This window comes from Ascaphus truei, chromosome 6, assembly GCF_040206685.1.
Source record: "Ascaphus truei isolate aAscTru1 chromosome 6, aAscTru1.hap1, whole genome shotgun sequence".
Lineage (NCBI taxonomy): Eukaryota > Metazoa > Chordata > Amphibia > Anura > Ascaphidae > Ascaphus > Ascaphus truei.
The window spans coordinates 107,007,977-107,026,095 of NC_134488.1; the positions used below are offsets into that span (position 1 = coordinate 107,007,977).

The 18,119-nt window shown below is 43.2% G+C and overlaps 1 long non-coding RNA gene across 1 annotated transcript; it reads right to left on the minus strand.

The window, feature by feature from the left end:
* Window positions 1-15,891: 15,891 nt before the first annotated feature.
* On the minus strand, window positions 15,892-17,493 carry LOC142496537 (uncharacterized). The gene is made up of 3 exons (XR_012802040.1): window positions 17,427-17,493; window positions 16,918-16,977; window positions 15,892-15,965 (listed from the first exon to the last, which is right to left on the minus strand). It is a non-coding gene; the product is annotated as an uncharacterized LOC142496537 (long non-coding RNA).
* Between the last annotated feature and the right edge of the window lie 626 nt (window positions 17,494-18,119).

Below are 18,119 nucleotides of genomic sequence, written 5' to 3' on the forward strand. Positions count from 1 at the left end.
CAACCTTAATACACTTGCTGCCTAAAATAATCAAAGGCTGTGGTGAACCATCATTTGTTTTCATCTAAACCAGCGGTGCGCAAACTGGGGGGCGGGAGTATTTCTAAGGGGGGGGGCACGGGTTGTTACAGAGGCCCCGCGCTCTTCCCCACAGCATTTAAATTAAATGCCGGGGGAGGCGTGAGGCCTCTGTAACTCCCTTACCTGCTTCCTGCTGGGTCTGTGGCGACGCGTCGCCATGTCAATGAGGCGTCAATCGAGGCCGCAGGGTCATGTGGCGTCACGCATAACCAAGGCAGCGCGTGTCAAATGATGCGGCGGGGTCGCGTGATGTGATGTCACATGACCCGCAATGTCATTTGACGCTGAGTCATTGGAGAGGGGGGGCGCGAAAGCAACGGCTCCCGGGCACGGGGGCGCGGCTCAAGAAGTTTGCGCACCCCTGATCTAAACTACTGTTATACTATGTAATAATTACTGATAAGATCCACTATTCAGTTTAGCAGGACTAATGATCAAACTAGATCAATGGATTTTTTAAGTTTAATTTCAAGTGCTGTTGTCATTATGAAATTGGATCACACACAGTGTTTCTAAATAGCAAGTTTCCCCTTGGATTGGATATTTAATTAATTACTATACATATACTACTACTAACTCTACAAGCAATATCCAATTCATAGAGTATACCAACCACATTTTCTAAATTGTTTATATACATTTTTGTGACGATTTTGTATGTGTTACCTATTTTTTAGACTTTCGAATTAAAATATATATATTTTTATCACCAATACACTTTATTTCATAGGTTTGGTTTCACGTTAAGTGTGCAGCATCAATGATCTTTCTGTTCTCTCCAGTTTGTACTTAAATATCATGCAATGCGATGTTACTAACGGGAACTGTATGTATCGTTCGATGGGGCCTATTCACTAAACTTTGATAAATTCATTGCATTATCGAATGTGTTTGTATGTTCCTATTGATGGACTTCTACTTCCTAACCTAATAGATGTCTACAGATGTATATATTTCTCCTCAAACCTCCCGCCAAATAAATTAAAGAGACATGCATGTGCTGAAAAATGAGCATACCTGAGGCACCATGGGAAATATGCTAATGTCAATGCTAGAGCTGCTGTCCTGAATAGCAGAAGTTGTGGGTTCTAATTCTGCGGGGTCTGACACTGGTAACCCCTTCATCACAAGGATCTCTAAACTGATTGGTCTTAAAGATAAAAAGATGTGTAACTCATTTAAATATACTTTGTATAGACATTAGCATATCTCCCATGGTACCTCAGGTATGATTATTTTTTTAGTACAGGCATCTCTCCCTAATTTAACAGGGGAGTAGAAGAGCACACAAAAACCTTAATAGTGTAAACCTTTTTAATGAGTGAATAATATCAAGGTAACAAAATGTGCAATTACCAGTGTGATGTCCACACAGCATTGCAGTGTCTTTTAGGCCCAGATTAAGGCAGGAAACGTAGTTTTTCTCTATACAGGGTTTATTTACAAGGATAAATTATACACTAACAGGCCCACCGTCCCTTTAAGTAAAAACAAATCATAAAATAAATGCCTACTCCTCTTAGGAGACTAACTATACTTGTAGCTTCAGCCCTTACTAACTGGATGGACAGCTAAGCTGGTTACCACCCCAAAATATGCCCTGACATATGCAACAACATAGTCTTCAGTACATTAATATGTTACTTAGCTCTTCTCTTTCTGTTGGGGCTCCAGATAGTTCCCTCAGGACCCTGCGAGGGTTCAGAGAATCCCATCTCTGTAATTCCAAGTTTATGGATGGATGTCCCCGCTTCAGCGCGGTCTCGCGCCCTTCATTTTTAGGGGAGCTAAGTCCCACAAGAGCTCAGAGAATCTCTCCTCTGTAATTCCAATGTTAAGGACAGGAAATCCCCGCTTCAACACGGTCTCGCGTCCTTCATTCTTTGGGGAGCTCAGCCCACGAGAGCGCAGAATCTCTCCTCTAAGTCCCTTAAGGACAGGACATTCCCGCTTCAGCACGGTCTCGCATCCTTCCTTCCTCTTCCTGGGATTAACAACCCAGGCAGTACCAGCAGACTCCGCGACCACCATTCAGTTGGTCTAAGGGACTGTGCCAGCTTCCACAGCTGGGGAGAACTCTCCTTTATCCCCCTTCTCTGGGAACAGCAGTCTCTCTCAGCATGGCAGCTCCCTGTGTCTGCCTTAAAACACGTTCTTGTTCATTCAGCTGTTCATATTGATTATCTGCAGCTGAACTAGCTACTCCAGGGGAAATTAACTCTCTGTATGCTGGAAAGTCCCATAGCTGCCCTATTCTAGCACCTGGAGACAGTGATTGTATCATACCAGATATAGGTATAAAAACAGCATGTAGTGGGATGAGAAAACTGGGAAACCCCAGAGGAGGGACCGCGCGGTGTCTGGCATCTGCCTGGTCTCCTAGGTGCGTTGCCTAAACTATGTCGGCTTCACCGGCGTCCTCGTGTCCCCATGATGTCGGAATGACGTCACATCCAGGTTCCCCTGCTCGTACGCTTGGAGCATACGCTGCGGCAGTACTCCCCTATTCTATAGTATCCATTTGGACTACAGGAGGTCTGGAAACACGTCTCTGCGGAAGATTGCACCAACCCCCATTGTGAACTCCTTTACCTTGGACTGTTTATTCCCTATGCAGGTTTTTTCCTGTATCTATTGACACTACATTTTACCATTAAGGTTTAGCGCTTTTTGGATACTTTTTTATCTGTCCCTAATTTATTTGGAGGGAAGTTTGAGGGGACATATATACATCTGGAGATCTCCTCCCTCCTCTGTCCTCATAGCATTTACTGGCAAAAAATGCGAGTTTCAGCCTTTTTTGAGCTACCGCACAGCTTGTCAGAGTAAGGCCGCGATTAGTTGCCCTGCGCGATGGGGCGCATGACATTATGCGTGCCTGCCGCTCGTGCGAAACCTGCACTGACGTCCGCGGCGATGGTGAGCCGTGGCAGAGGCATGACATCATGTGGGCGGTACACCCTCATTGGCTGAACCGCGCACGTGACCTGGCCGTTGCTCGGCAAAGACAACATTCTTTGTCTTGCCGAGAAAAACACGCGGTTGCGCTTCGGTCGTGCACTGTATGGGCAGCCTCTATGAGAAGAGGCTTGTTCGCACGTGCGCACGCCATCACTATAAACAAGGCCTAAGGCTGGGGCCATGGTTCCGCAGACCGTGCGGAGGCGTTTGCACGCTGAGCGAACAGACTGCGCTAAGGCAGTCCAAAAATGGGAAGCATTCTCAATGACAGTGACGAATATATGTGGAAGATAAAAAAATAATAATAGTGCAGACCAGTTTAACAATTACATTTCTAAATGTGAAGGAAATCTTGTGTCAATCCCACTCACATACAATGAATAAAATATATGCAGATCAGAGATACTTCTCTCTCTGATAGGAGCTCCTTGTTTAAAATTCCTCTATGGAATCTTCTGTGTTGCATGTTGCGCCAATGGTAATTCAGTGTATAAGAGACAGAAGGAATACACTCAGGGCCGCCAACAGAAATCATGGGGCCCGGGACAAATGAAAGGAGCAGGGCCCCCACCCCCCGAACCTATAGCGCACCTCCCCCCCCTGAACCCATAGCATACCCCCCCCCCGAACCCATAGCGCACCTACCACGAAAAAATATCTTTTAGCGCGCGCAACTTTTACTTAACTGTTTTCTTATTGTGATAAGAATCACGGGGCCCGGGACGCCAGTACCCTTTGTGCCCCCCTGTTGGCGGCCCTGAATACACTAATAGGGTAGTATGTTCGAATAAATATATATATTGCACAGATAATAGTTGCAGTTTCAACTCACATTTTCACAAAATGTTTAGGACATTTGAGAGTACCCGCCGAGCAGTAATCAATGCCGATCCCTGCGTTGCTCCGCGTGTCCGCACTCGGCGTCATCAGTGACGTCACAGGTCCTGGCGGAAGGAGCGTCTGGATCAGAGGCGTCTCTGAGGACCCCGTACTGAGGAACTGGCAGCCAGACTGACCCAGACCCCACTTGCAAACAGCCCCTCCTTAGCATATGTACAAGGATGCTTTATAATACATACATTTTTAAAAGGGTTGACATTCACACCCAAAGGACCCACTCTGAAGCACAACAACCAATAAAACAATGTTTAATACACACATACACATGAACAATATACAATGTGCCATGAGGGACTGTTCTCAAATGTTGGAAGGAAAGCAGCAGACCTGCCAAAGATGCTGTGATCAAGGATGAGAGATAAATCGGTAAAAGAAAAGCACAACAACAGACATCGATATATATTCAAAATGGGAATCTACTTGGGGATCTATCATGGCTTATCTTATCAGAATGGGGGAAAAGTTAAATAAGAATTTGTGGGTCTTATGAGCAACATGAAATGTTACGACCCATGCGTGTCTGACTCCTGATTGCAGCCTATCACTAAGGGGCCTCTAGTCATTTCATTATGGATGTATTATTAATATAGGTAAAAGGTCATATGTTATACAGGATGGCCCAAGATAAAGAGGACATTCATTTTTTGTAGAAGGGTTTCAGCGCACAGTTGTGCACAAATGCTACTTAAAGGAGCAATCCATGCAATATCCTACGTATGTTTAAAAAAAAATCCGTTCTGTAGTATTAGATAATACTTACTACATTTTTTTTAATTCAACTCTATTTTTTTATTAGTTTTAATATACTGCACATCCTTTGATTTCTACAGCAGGTTTAGCCCACCTCCCCAGCAGTGCAAGATCTTTGCAATACTTTCCTGTTTGTGATAATTTGTTGCCAATATTCCAAGCAGTTTGAGCTGCAAACTGTAACAATAGATAATGTTACCGTAGTAATATCAGGATATATTGTAGCTGCTGAGTTACACTGACTGAGAAATTGATTGAAACTGAAAGGCAGCCATTTAGTGAACCCTGGGAAGCAGGATCTTTGATGATTGATCACAGGGGAATTAATCGATTGGCAGCTTAGGTCATTTGTTTTCAAAGGTAATCAAAGGCTGCATATATTAAAACAAATGAAATATATATATTTTTTAAGTGCAGCGCAGATTGCCTCTTTAAGGGGGCCAACTTAGAACCTGAGTAAACGAATGGCAGGGGCATGTTCAATAGGTTAATGTTGGTGATTAACACCATCCTGCTGTCCGGCCATCCTGCCTCTGATCTGTCTCCCCTACAATCTATCATCAATGCTGCTTCACTCTACTTTTTCCGAAATCTGTCTCGGAGTCTCCCCTGCTGAAATCCCTCTCCTGGCTTCCTATTAAATCCCGCATCTCGCACTCAATTTTCCTCACTTTTAAAGCATTTTTACTCTTCTGCCCCACCTTACATCTCAGCCCTAATTTATCGCTATGCACCACCCCGACTCTTGCGTTCTGCTCAAGGATGTCTTCTCTCTACCCCCTTTTGTATCTAAAACCCTCTCCCGCCTTAAACCTTTCTCACTGACTGTCCCACACCTTTAGAATGCTCTTCCCCTCAATATCAGACTAGCACCCTCTCTATCCTCCTTTAAGACTCACCTTAAAACACACCTACTTAAGGAAGCGTATGAGTAGCTCGATGGCTGATAATTTACACCTCATACATTAACCTTATCCCCCCTGCAGACACACTTACCAGAATACCCTCCTACTGTCTCTGTACATTCTCCCTACCAATTAGATTGTAAGCTCTTCGGAGCAAGGACTTCTTTTCCTAAATGTTACTTTTATGTCTTAAGCACTTCTTGCCATTACGTGTTATTTGTATTATTTTTTATTTATATGATTGTCACATGTATTATTGCCGGGAAGCACTGTGTACATTAATGGCGCTATATAAATAAAGAAATACATACATACATACATCTTTAGAGAAATCAGACATGTAAGTTTTAAATTATCTTTAAATCTTTTATGTTGCTAGTGTAACCAGATGCTTTGGGGTGTTTTTAGGACTTCTACCTGCTCTGTTTGGTGATTAGAATGTGTTAACTCTAGTCCAGGCAGAGAGATGTTCAGTCAGACTGTCCATTTTTAGGGGTTATTGTTTTGTTAAAGATGGCAGCAGTATTTGTTTTTAATGATGTAGAATAATATTTGCCAGATAACATTTAAATTAGACAGACACCCAAATAAAAGAAAAGTGGACACATTTTTTACAGAAGCAAAAAGTGAAAATGTTGGGGTTATTCTTTACAGCAGCAACAGTACATTCTTCCTGTGTTTTCTTCTTTTTATATGTAAAGCGTGTGACAATGTATTATTCTACATTCTTACCTAAGCTGGCAATTGTTTGGTGCTCCTGTTATAAATCTGTAAAAATCCTGGTTGTGTGTCTAACAAAATGGCAGCCGACTAATGTTGTGCTGCAGTTTGTGAAATGATGGCAGCTATGTAACATTATATAACTAAGTGTAACAAATGATGTAATATTATATTACTAAGTGTAACACATTATTGTTACAGCTTTCAGAGCAATAGACAGTCTGCTGTTAGGAACACACCAAGATATATGTTTGTGATACTTTGTTGCCAAAGGGCAGAGCTAAAAAATTATGTGTGGCAGAGCCTATTTCAAAAGCGGAAGTGGATATGACTGGATTGTCACACTGGTGTAGCAGCTTGTACTTTGTCTAGTGGCCTGTAGAGGGCGCTGACTGCTCAATATTCTACACTACAGGATGCAAACGTTTTCAGTTTCCATTTACACACTAATGATACCTGCATAATATGTATTTGTGGCACTAAGGCCAGGGGATTAAAACAACATAAGAAGAAAGCGTCCCCCGTTTGAAGAACAGTAATACATGTAGGGCCACATCAAAGAACGTAACATTTCCAAAATACTTTTTTGATATACTTAAAAACTATGAATCCATAGGTTGGAACAATGTAACCGGGGCACTATGCCAAACTGTACTTTATATGGTGTTAACATTCTTGTCTAGCTTTGCTTTCTCCCTTTCTCCAATCCCAATGTGCTCTATTTCTCACAGCGCTCTATTTCTCACAGCGCTCTCTTTCTCACGTCGCTCTCTTTCTATAGAAAAATGAAAAACTCAGCAGATATCTCCCACTGCGGGACATCTAACCAGCGGTAATCTTCAAGGAAATGTAACCCCTGGAGTGCCAGAGAGAGCAACAAAGCATTGTAGTGCGGTCCTCAACGGGATAGTATGATATAAAACACCCCTGTGGAGTCAAAACAAGCAGGGAAGGAATTAGCTGAGCAGAAATATAAATCATTTATAGTCATCACAGCGCTGCGTGTGTGTGTGTGCGTGTGCGCATGTGTGTGTGTGTAAGACACGACCAGGGAGAGAGACAGCCACACTATTAGAAGCCACAGTAACTATTCCTAAACCACTTGGCTCTGGTAAGGAACAACGAGAGGAACACCATGATAACCTTAAAAACATTGGAAATACTGAAGTGGGCATTTGATGTACCCCTCCAGGAATAACACATTAGAATCCCTTATTTGCATTGGCTCTCTTGTACCATTAATGACGGAGACAGCCATACAGACATGCACTCTATTCAAGGGTACCTAGGAAAACAAGAGGCTTTATTTCAGGCTTTGTTATTGTAACTGTGTCCTAAAAAGTCTGCATGCAAAGGGGGGGGGGGGGGGGGGGTCCATGATGAAGCTGCATCTTCCTGGTAAAATATCTAAATAAAAAAAAACAACATACCTTTCAGGGTGAAGAATGGTAGAAATACACAGGCCCTGCTATCGCTGAACTAAACTAGTAACCGCAGTGTCCACTGCATTGTATGGGCACAAATAGCTAGGCTGCTACGTTTGTATACAGTATATCTTTTATTAGCAGAGTATGGTTGCACCTTATACGTAAATATGACATTAAAGAAGCTCTGCCCTTTTGCACGAGGGCGAATTGTATGTATGTATGTATGTATGTATTTATGTCTGTCTATCTTTATTTACATAGCGCCATCTATGTACTGTACATATCGCTACATAGAAGTAATACACGTGACATAATATTATAACACATAATGGGAATAAGCGCTTCAGGCATAAAAGTAACAATAGGAAAGGGAGTCTCTGCCCCGAAGAGCTTACAGTCTAAGTGGTAAGTAGGAAGAACGTACGGAGACAGTAGGAGGGCGTTTTGGTAAGTGCGTCTGCAAGGGGTCAAGGTCGATGCATGAGATATATAGTATCAGCCACAGAGCTTCACAAATGCTTTGTTAAAGTGGTGTGTTTTAAGACGTACGGTTAGAGGGCTCGAATAGGAAAGGAGCTCGTGTGAACTGGGAAGTGGAGAAGGCAGGAGAGATGGAGATACAGCTCAACCACGTTATAGCGCGATCAGCTACAACGCAAATCCGCTTATAACGCGATGCAAGCGTGGCTCCCAATTTTTTATTTTGGACAGTTTTTAAGTTTGCTGGATGCATGTAAGATCACAGAAATCATTTGCATACAATTCTGTGTGGGGGCACAGGGGTTACAGACGGCTTCAGTTGACGCATCGCCATGGCAATGTGACACCATGACGCCAGCCGTCAGCGCCAAGGTAAAGGGGGGGGGGGCGCGAGGAGGGACATCTAACGTGATCCGCTTATATCGCAATGAGATTCTTTGGACCCCAAGCACCGTGTTATGACGGGGTTGAGCTGTATATGAATGGAGTTAGAGGATTAACGTGTAGTTTGAAAAGAATTGAGGTCCTGGCAAATATAAAAATAGTAGGCTTGTCAGTGGCAGTAGTGATAGTTTAGTGTTGAGAATTGAGTGAGGACAGGGCAGTGAACATGAAGTTAGGGTAAGAATAGAGTGGGAGTTAAGAGAAATGCGATATATGAATGGCGGTACTCTAGAATGAAGAGAGCTGCGTCTTTTTGAGTCTGTGATAGAAACTGTCCTTTCCAGCGCAGATGAAATTCAGTATCCGGGGCACGTACATGTGCAGTTGTCCACTTCTTGTTCCACTCCTGTTGAACTCCACACTGTATGCAACTTAAAAAAGGGCCACTTTAAGGAGGGCCTCTTCACATGTGCGGACGCTCCAAGAAGCAGCACTAAACCCATCTCACATAAGGTCCCTAGTTTTTAGCATGATCCTAAAAGACCTATAATATTTTTTTCTTCCTTTCCCTACCTGGGTGCCATTTATTTCCTTTCTACAATACATTTGTTTTATTACGACTGGGCCACTGATTGAGCCACCTGCGCTGAAGCAGGGATATCCTGAAAACCTGACCTGTTGGTGGCCCTTAAGGACTGGAGATGGCCACTCCTGCCTTACATGAACCAGCTGTCTCTGTTACTATCTGTCTCTGTTTTTCTAAGCCATCCCACTCAACATGATGCGTTCATTGCCTCTATTATGGAAGTGTCAGAGTCAGCCCCCTGTAACTGAATCCCATTTACTCTGAGATCAGCAATGTATGGCCTATCCGCCTCTACCAGCTTAGGATGCACCTAGGATTTTCATTCAGGCAAAGTTTTGATACTGGAGATGGTTGATATGAAAAAACTAAAGCTGTCTTTGGTTGCACCCCAACCGCATGTTAAAAGGCAAGGCTCATGTCAGGTATTACAGCAACCATCTCCATTTCAGAAATCAGGTGAACATCTCAGGATACAGGGATTTATTTGCTGAAGTTTCCAGGCTGCAAAACAAGCGCAAAGGAAATATATCGTTGGAAAAGATCCCACTGCTTTCAATGCGATTCCTTTTTCTGTTTTATATAAATATGGGGCTGTTTTTTTTGGCTCGGATTTGCCCCTGTTGTACACCTGGGAGGCCTTAGTAAATAGACTCCATGGTATGAGGCCATAGCAGTCGAAGATATTGTTGCAGATCTCTCTGGCGTTGGCACCGCCTATTGTTAGTGAAGGCAAAGGCTAGTTCCTAATCCGCTGAGTGGCCTGGCCCTTTGGCACTCCAGGGTTAAAGCCCAGACAAGGGCAGGAGAATAGAGAGCGCCGCCCCGGCTCACTTTATTACTGATGTATGTGTGCGTTTCTATTTTTACTGGAACCTGGCCATGTGTTGTAAAAAGGGTGGAGCAGAGTGGGTGCAGAATGGCTTCAGCAGGCTGAGTGATCGAGGTATCGAGCGAGGTTACAGAGACAAACACGTTTGTTTTGCTTTGAGAACCGGGTAAACCTGATGTTAGATGGAGGATGCCTGAATTGGCATGGTGTTTATGTCAGAGTTCTTTAGATGAATTACCACTGTTGCCCAAGCAGGTACTGTCTTCTGCTTTGAGATTTTTGCTGGTGTGTCTTTAGGTGTAGTAAGGCACTTAAAGGGTACATAACTGCAGAAAGAGTTTTTACTGGGACTGCATATTATCCTTACCGAGCAGCAATGAGTGCCAGTCACTACATACAGCTTAAACATTGGCACACACTGTGACAGACCTAAACTGCAGATACACCACAGGGCTCATTTTAACCTGATACACTGTGACAGACACACACTGCAGACAGTCACCTGACACAGCGATAGGAAGAACACTACAACACTTTTAATGATGGTGAGTAACAGAAAATTGCTGCTTTACTCACTGAAAGACCCAGATAACAGCAGACAATTCTGCAATGTTCTCAATACGTGATCAGCACAACTTTAGTGATAGGGACCAGTGGAGCATTTAAGCACCATCAATGTGGGAGAACAGAGCATTTCCATTTTCCTGCTACAAATACCAACACGCTATCACAATACTCTAAATAAACGGAATCACGATAACCGCAGATATTGAGAATCATTAAGTAACAAGGAACAACTAGAAAGCCCAATGACACGGAGACCTCTCCCACCCCTTATTTTTCCTCCCGTGCTTCCCTATTTGTTTCTTCACTCTCATTTCTATGTCTTCTCTATAAGCCACCTCTTATTTATTTTCTTATCTTCTCGCTCTTTTTAATATATGTTGCTGGTGAACTCCTCCAGTGCTGCAGGGGTTAACATAGGATGCTTTACATTTCACAATGTATTGAACAGTAATCGCTGGCAAGGTGTAGCAGCTCCTAAGACGGGTGGCTTACAGAGCAGACGTTTGCGGGATTCCATTCCAATGAGATACAGATTAGCAACGTGTGAGATATTAGCAGATTTACAAGCAAGGCGTGAGTAATGCATCGAAACACACATCTACCTATAAAACTCCAGTCAATCACCCACATTCTATTACAGGGAGAAACAAGAATGGAACAGAAACGCCAACTGTCTACCGCACTTGTTACAGCCTAAACACAAGCAATATCTCCACATTTACAGAAGCTGAGGAGATGTCCAGATGTCTCTTTTGATATCACAAGTAGGAGCTGCAAGGACAGGGAATTCTTACTGTTGGTGCTCTACCTATTGCATTTATATCCCCTTCCCTCCAAGGTCCCTGTTCTTAATGCAAGGAGGACATCAAATGAATGGATCTGAAGTGTTCCACAGCATGGTTGAAGATATCTTCATAACACACTTCCTCCTGCCTTATTACCTCCTCTCACTCCCGCGTACAAGACTTCCACCATGCTCTCTCTGCAATTCCCTACCATGTATGTACTGTACCATCAGACTCTCTCCCAGATTTCGCACGATTAAAAACTAACCTTTTCAAGGAAGCCTATCTGGCATACCCCTATCATCCACCTCCCTCCCTCCCTCCAACCCTATTGGGATCAGCTGTATGGCTGGACCAATCTCCATGCTATGTAATAGCCCCCTAACATCCCTACTCTCAAACCTTAATGGGATCAGCCGTCTGGCTGGACCATACTCCAACCTGAGATATACTCCACCCCACAACGGGCAGCCACTTTACATTTTGTTTAAAGTTGCAGGGCCCTCGTTACCTCTTCCTATCTGTTTGTATATGTTTGTCCTTATTTGTGTTTGTATGTAATTCTGTTTCTATTATTATCAAATCTCTGTACCCTAATTGTACCGCACTGCAGAATATGTTGGTGCTTTACAAATAAAGAATAATAATAATAATATTAAAGAGTGTCCCAAATCAGCAAAGCAGTCATGCTGCTATTGTACCTTCCTCCGTTTGCAATGGAGTGTTACTTAGAGCTCACTGTGTTAGCATGCAGCTATGTACAACATATGTCAACTCTCACAGGTAACAGTGTACTGATGCTATGACAATATTTGTTAGTGTTAACAACTGATTGTTGCAGGCAAATGTCACTAATAGCTAATAATTAGGTTTACAATTTTCACAATGCACAAAACAAACTACCTACATGGCCCTCAGACATGAAACTTTCTCAGTGACTCAGACAACCATCACAGATTTACAGAGCCTGACACCTTCTTCACCTCATTATTTTAAGAGCAAACACATTTTCCATCATTCAACTCGCATTTTCAATTGCAAACACATTTTTCTCACTGAGGCTGGGATTTATAAAGTTTCAATGGTGTGCGACAGCTATCGTCAATGCAATAAGAGGATTCCTCAGTGATACTTCCCAGAATCCTTTGCACCCATCGTCATATGACAAGATATAGGGCATACGTTCTACTATTTATTTAAAAAAAAAATGTATTTATCAATTTAACTTATCACTAAGTAACAAGCTAATGGCTCTAGCACACGTGTGCTAATTGTATCTCACCCTGTTCTAGACTTACTGGCCACCACGAGAAAGCTCCTTTCAGAGAGATTTAGGATGAAAATGCATGCGATTTCTAAACCAACGATCACCAATGATCAATTTTCAGTTGAAAATCAGAGGCCCTGGTTCAATATGCTGTGAAGCCACCTTCCCCGTGCTAGAGGAGAACTCATCTCCATTCCAATGAAGAGAGGACTCAAATGTGCTTTGGCATAGGGAGGGTGACTTTGAAGCTTGTTGAATAAATGCAGAGGTGAGTAGGCCTGTATGTTTCAAACAGGATAGCTGTCTGCACTCCCCCCCACCCCCTGTTCACACCCCGGTTCCTTAGGCCGCGCCTATAGTGCTGTCGATGGCGACGGCGACACGAAGGGTGACGTCACCCGTCGCCACCGGCAAAAGTTATATTTTGCCGGGCGGCGGCATCGCGGGTTTCCGGCCATTTGATTGGTTCAAGGGCCGTCACATGAGGCGACAGCTCTTGAAAAATCTAATTTTGCCGGCTACCAGTTCTCGCGACCGTGACGTCGCTCCGTCACGTGCACTATAAGCGCACGCAGCAGCGGCAATGCATTTGTTTTCGGGTGACGTCCCGTCGCCGGCACTATAAGCGCGGCCTATCCTTGTCTCCGTTCTGACGTTGCGACAGCAAGTGACTTCACGTTGCCATGGCAACACGTCGCCAGAAGCCGCCGGGGTCAAGGTAAGGGACCTTACACGTGTTCCCACTGCATTTAATTGAAATGCTTTGGGGAAGAGCGCAAAGCCTGTCTAAGCGCCACCCCCCCCCCAGAAAAAAACGCGCCCCCCTGCCTGGCGCATCGAGGCATATAAACTACTCTAAAAAATTGTCTGCGAGATCAAGGACTCCTAATGTACACAATTTTCCTGTATCCCTCACATGCCTTTATTTTCTATTCTCCCTTCACCCTACTCATCCCCTCTGCACATCCACCTTACATCTCTCTGCCTTCGCCACTTCCAATCCATGGCCCCCACCTTCATTGTCCACATCTGTCCCTCTCCCTGGCCTCCCTCCACCTGCCTCGCTCTCTCTCTCACACTGGTGGGTGAGCGACATGAGCCTGTCATTTCTTTTTGTAAAGTCCCAGCGCAGCCTCTAGCTAGGAACAACAACACACACACAATCCAGGTGGCCAATTGTTGCACAGTGCTATTAATTAAACGGTGCTTTTCAGCCATTAACCCCTTTCCTTCCAGCTGCATTAATGCATTGCAGAAACCCTCTACCAGGGAAGGGGTTATAATAATGGTGACAACAATGAACCCTGCTAAAGCACACTGCACACATCGCCTCTCTCATGCTCACAGTGTTCTCTGATGTGTGGGTGGATTTATAGACAGGTGTGACTGCGTGTTGGAGCACGCCGCCGCCGCCTCCCCCATAACCTTGTGAATGGTAATGCTGGAGGGGAGACAGGGAACAATGCTACGATGTGGCTTGCACACCCATTAAAACCTCCCTGCCGTGTTACAAAAGCAACCTGCAAAATCAGCATGGAAAATAAAAAGAATAAAGGGGAGAGAAAAAAAGACAACTTTCCGAGCTCGGCTATTATTAGCGACGTTATTCCCGGCTCGATCCCACCGACATTTACAGCTCACTTTGCAGGTTGTTATTCTCAGCTTGTCTTTCACACAAGAGGTGGCTGTGTCATAATGATGTTTCTTTTCCCTGGCGCGCAGTTTATGCAGCCTGCTGTAGGAAGGTTAATTGCATTAGTAGTCATTATAGGGTTGCCAGGTGTCTAGTATTGAGCCGGACTGTCCTGTATTTGGACACTCTGTCCAGTAAAACATTAAAGGTAATACTGGACATGTATGTGTATAGCGGTATTACCTCTCTGGACATGTATGTGTATAGCGGAATTACCTCTCTGGACATGTATGTGTATACCGGTATTACCTCTCTGGACAAGGTGATCTGACCGGCTTGTGATGACGCGGGATTTCCCAGAGCAGGGAGAGAACAGGGCGGTTGCTGGACAGCTTCCTCCTTCTTGATTGGCTGCTGCTAGTTAATGCAGCCAATCAAGTGGTGTCAGGAGCCTAAGGGTGGGGCCAAGGAGAGGAGGAAACAGCAATGAGCGGAGAGAGGTAAGAGGGGTGTGTGTGTGTGTGTATGTGTGTGTGTCTCGAGCATGTCGCATCTTTCACCATTGTGTCCAGTATTTTTTGAGAAGCCACCTGGCAACCCAAGTCATATACACTGGTAGGGTGTACTATATTACTATATAGAAACAGGTTACCTGTTGTCTGGGTACACTGTGCTGTGCGTGCAGCTCTGTGTATCCTTACTTAGGTATATTCCATACAATATTTTTGGGGGGGGGGACATCCCCCCCATTCCCTTAATGTCATTTGCTAAGGGCTGTGTTAGTGTGTACCATAATGTGCAGAATTAACATAGCAACATGATTTCACGCTTATCAGTAGCCACCTGATTGCCAGTTCTGTTTTGATATCTCCCATTTCAATCAGATTTGTCATGGGTGTTATACAATAAGGCCTAGATTCGCTAAAGCGTACTAAGCTTTAGCACGCCGTAACTCCCATTCAAATGTATGGGAGTAAGAGCGTGTTAAAGCTTTGCACGCTTTATTGGATTGGGGCTTCCATTTTAAAGGTGCATCTACTCCAAGGGAGGAGGTATACCATAGTGATTAGGGTGTTATCTCTAAAAAGGAGAGAAAGGAAGGCGCAGTAGCATCATGTTAGGGTGTTGGTCGTGCATACAATAAGCTTGTGAGTTCAACTCCAAATATTTTTAACATTTAGAACCACCTGGTGACTCCACCTAGATATGACATTTGGTCGAAGTTCTGCCTCTCTTTGTCCTACCGGGATCCTTTCTTTCCTATCCGTGTCCTGCTCTGATACATTATTCGGTGGGATATATGTTTTATATTCACTATGGGAAATTCCAGTGCTAGTTTTTACTTTCATCACAAACACAATAATCTCTGTCTTGTTCTGTCATTCTAACTGGATTTGGTCTGTCTCTATATTTTGTTGTTTGAAAAACACATCCAGGTTTCCCACTCCTGTTCCAACTTCTCATGTATCACTCGATGTTAAATCTACACAAAGATCAAACCTATATGATGGTTCTGGACATACTGTACACATGCCAGCCAATTTTGGACCCTAAGCAGCGTCTTAAACATGCAGTTGTGTGCTTGCTTGACATATCAATCAATTAAACCTCTTACTTGCCCCAGCGGTCTTTCTCACTTTCCATCTTTGTCTCGTCTTCCGCCTCCTGCCTAAATTAGGAGGGTTGGCATCTGTAACAAAGCAATTTACATACCAGTAACGAGGATGAACCAGAAATTGTAGCACATTCATTCGTCCAATTTAACGTCAATATTGCAACAACAGGGACTCTTTATCTCTCTTCCTTTTAGTGATCATAACTATTATTTCCATGTTAATGTAACAAAATAATACATATTCATTTACTTATATTTGAGCCACCACTGATTTTTTTGTCTGTGTCTATTTTAGTGGGTTTTACTATTAAATCCCACCTGATTTAGTATTCTTCTCTTGTATTGTTACAGGGGCGTATGAAAAGGTTTTAGTTACGTTTCCATTGCAAATTATTTGCTCAGTTGTTTCTCCATGTAGCTACAAAGGAAGCAGTAACCTGTATGCTTTACTGTAATACTGTAATACTGTAATACTGTATACTTTCTCTGGCAATGCAGGGGTCGGTTTTTTCAGTAGACATAACTCCGAATAAGAGATTTTTAAATTGACCAACAGTAGGAGGTTTAACTTTTAGCCAGTGTCACGTAGCGTTAATAAACAGCACGCAAGCTGCTCCACTCTTCACCTTCTCAAAGGTCCCTCAAATGTGCAATATCTCCCCTAAATCCGTCCCCATATAGCATCTGTTACGAACAGCACGAGTGAGCACGTGACTTAGATATGCAACCAGGGCTAATACACATGGCTACTCTAGCCAACTCACCTTTCCACCCCGCAAGGTACTGTCAATGAGTTAATATTAACCCTTTACTCTATTGCAATCATATCTATATGCTGCCCCACACAAGAATTTATGCAAATAAAAGATGTAAAAGTAATCTGCCAGGGTCTCATGTCCCTGTTTATAATAGAAAAATGATGCACTATGCACACACAAAAATTGGTTGTAGCAAAACGTGTCTGAAAATGTAAATACTCTCTCCAGAGCGTGGAATCAGTTCATTCAGAGCCCAAAGCATCACTTACCATATTGCCTCGATTCTAAGACACCATCGATTGTAAGACACACCATTGATTTAATAACAGCTTTTTGGGGAAAAAAGAAACACTGCGTTAAATGTACAGAAAAAATGACAATTACAACTTAAAAAATTAAGGCAACTTCAGCCTGTCATAGGGCAACAGCCACATCCTGCTCAGCACTACAGGTGGCACGCTAGGGTTGGTAGCATTGCGTTCTAGGAACATCATTCCACAACGTAGGAGATCACGTGATCCTCAGTTGACTCGCATTAGCGGCCACATTGGTACAGGAACCATTGAGTTACAAATACCCGTTTTCCAATGTTTGCCAGCACGTACAAAGTTGCTATTCCAGATTGGGGAGGAGGAGAAGGGCTATGTCTTCACCTCTTATTGGAAGAAGGAAATCAGGGGCATTATAACAATATAACATTTTTACATATACTTCAGTTCAAATGGCCAGTTCAGTTACATATACTTCAGTTCAAATGGCCAAATACGTCACAACTTACTCCTCTTCCTAGCGACTGGCAAGTTTCTTTTGACATCGATTATAAGACGCATCCCGATTTCAGAAACATAAAAATGGGAAAAGAAGTGCATCTTAAAAATGAGGAAATACAGTATTAAATGTTTTAACATACATAAAAATACAGTGCTTAGATTACAGAAAAAGGATTACAAGAACATACAATTATAGTAAATGCAGGACAGTTTCTTAAAATAACAGAGTAAAACCTAAAATAGAAATCCCTATAAAGTACATTACCAAATATCATAGGTTACCTCCAAGAGAGGTCACTGGCGCAGAATTATGAGAAATCACGTGTTTGGTCCAAAAACACACCTCTGTTGAAATCTGACTTTTATAATCCCTTGCTCAGATTTATGTACAATTTTTTTCCCCATTGAAACAACATAAACCCACCCCGTCCTAAATCAGCTGCGAGATTGACAGTTTTATGACAGAGTAACAAAAACATGCTACAAATGACATTTAGATTTTGCCTTGGTATATAACCACACTCATAACTTCCCACCTATAATACTGAGACACACCTGAGTCACCTCAATAGATTCAGGTGGTCATTACGGACACAACGAGACTAATCACAACCGTCTTAATCCTAAATTTGAGTGACAAATTGATATCTGCCCTTTAGTACCTGCTAGACCTCATGTGTCTGTAATCATTATGTGCCACT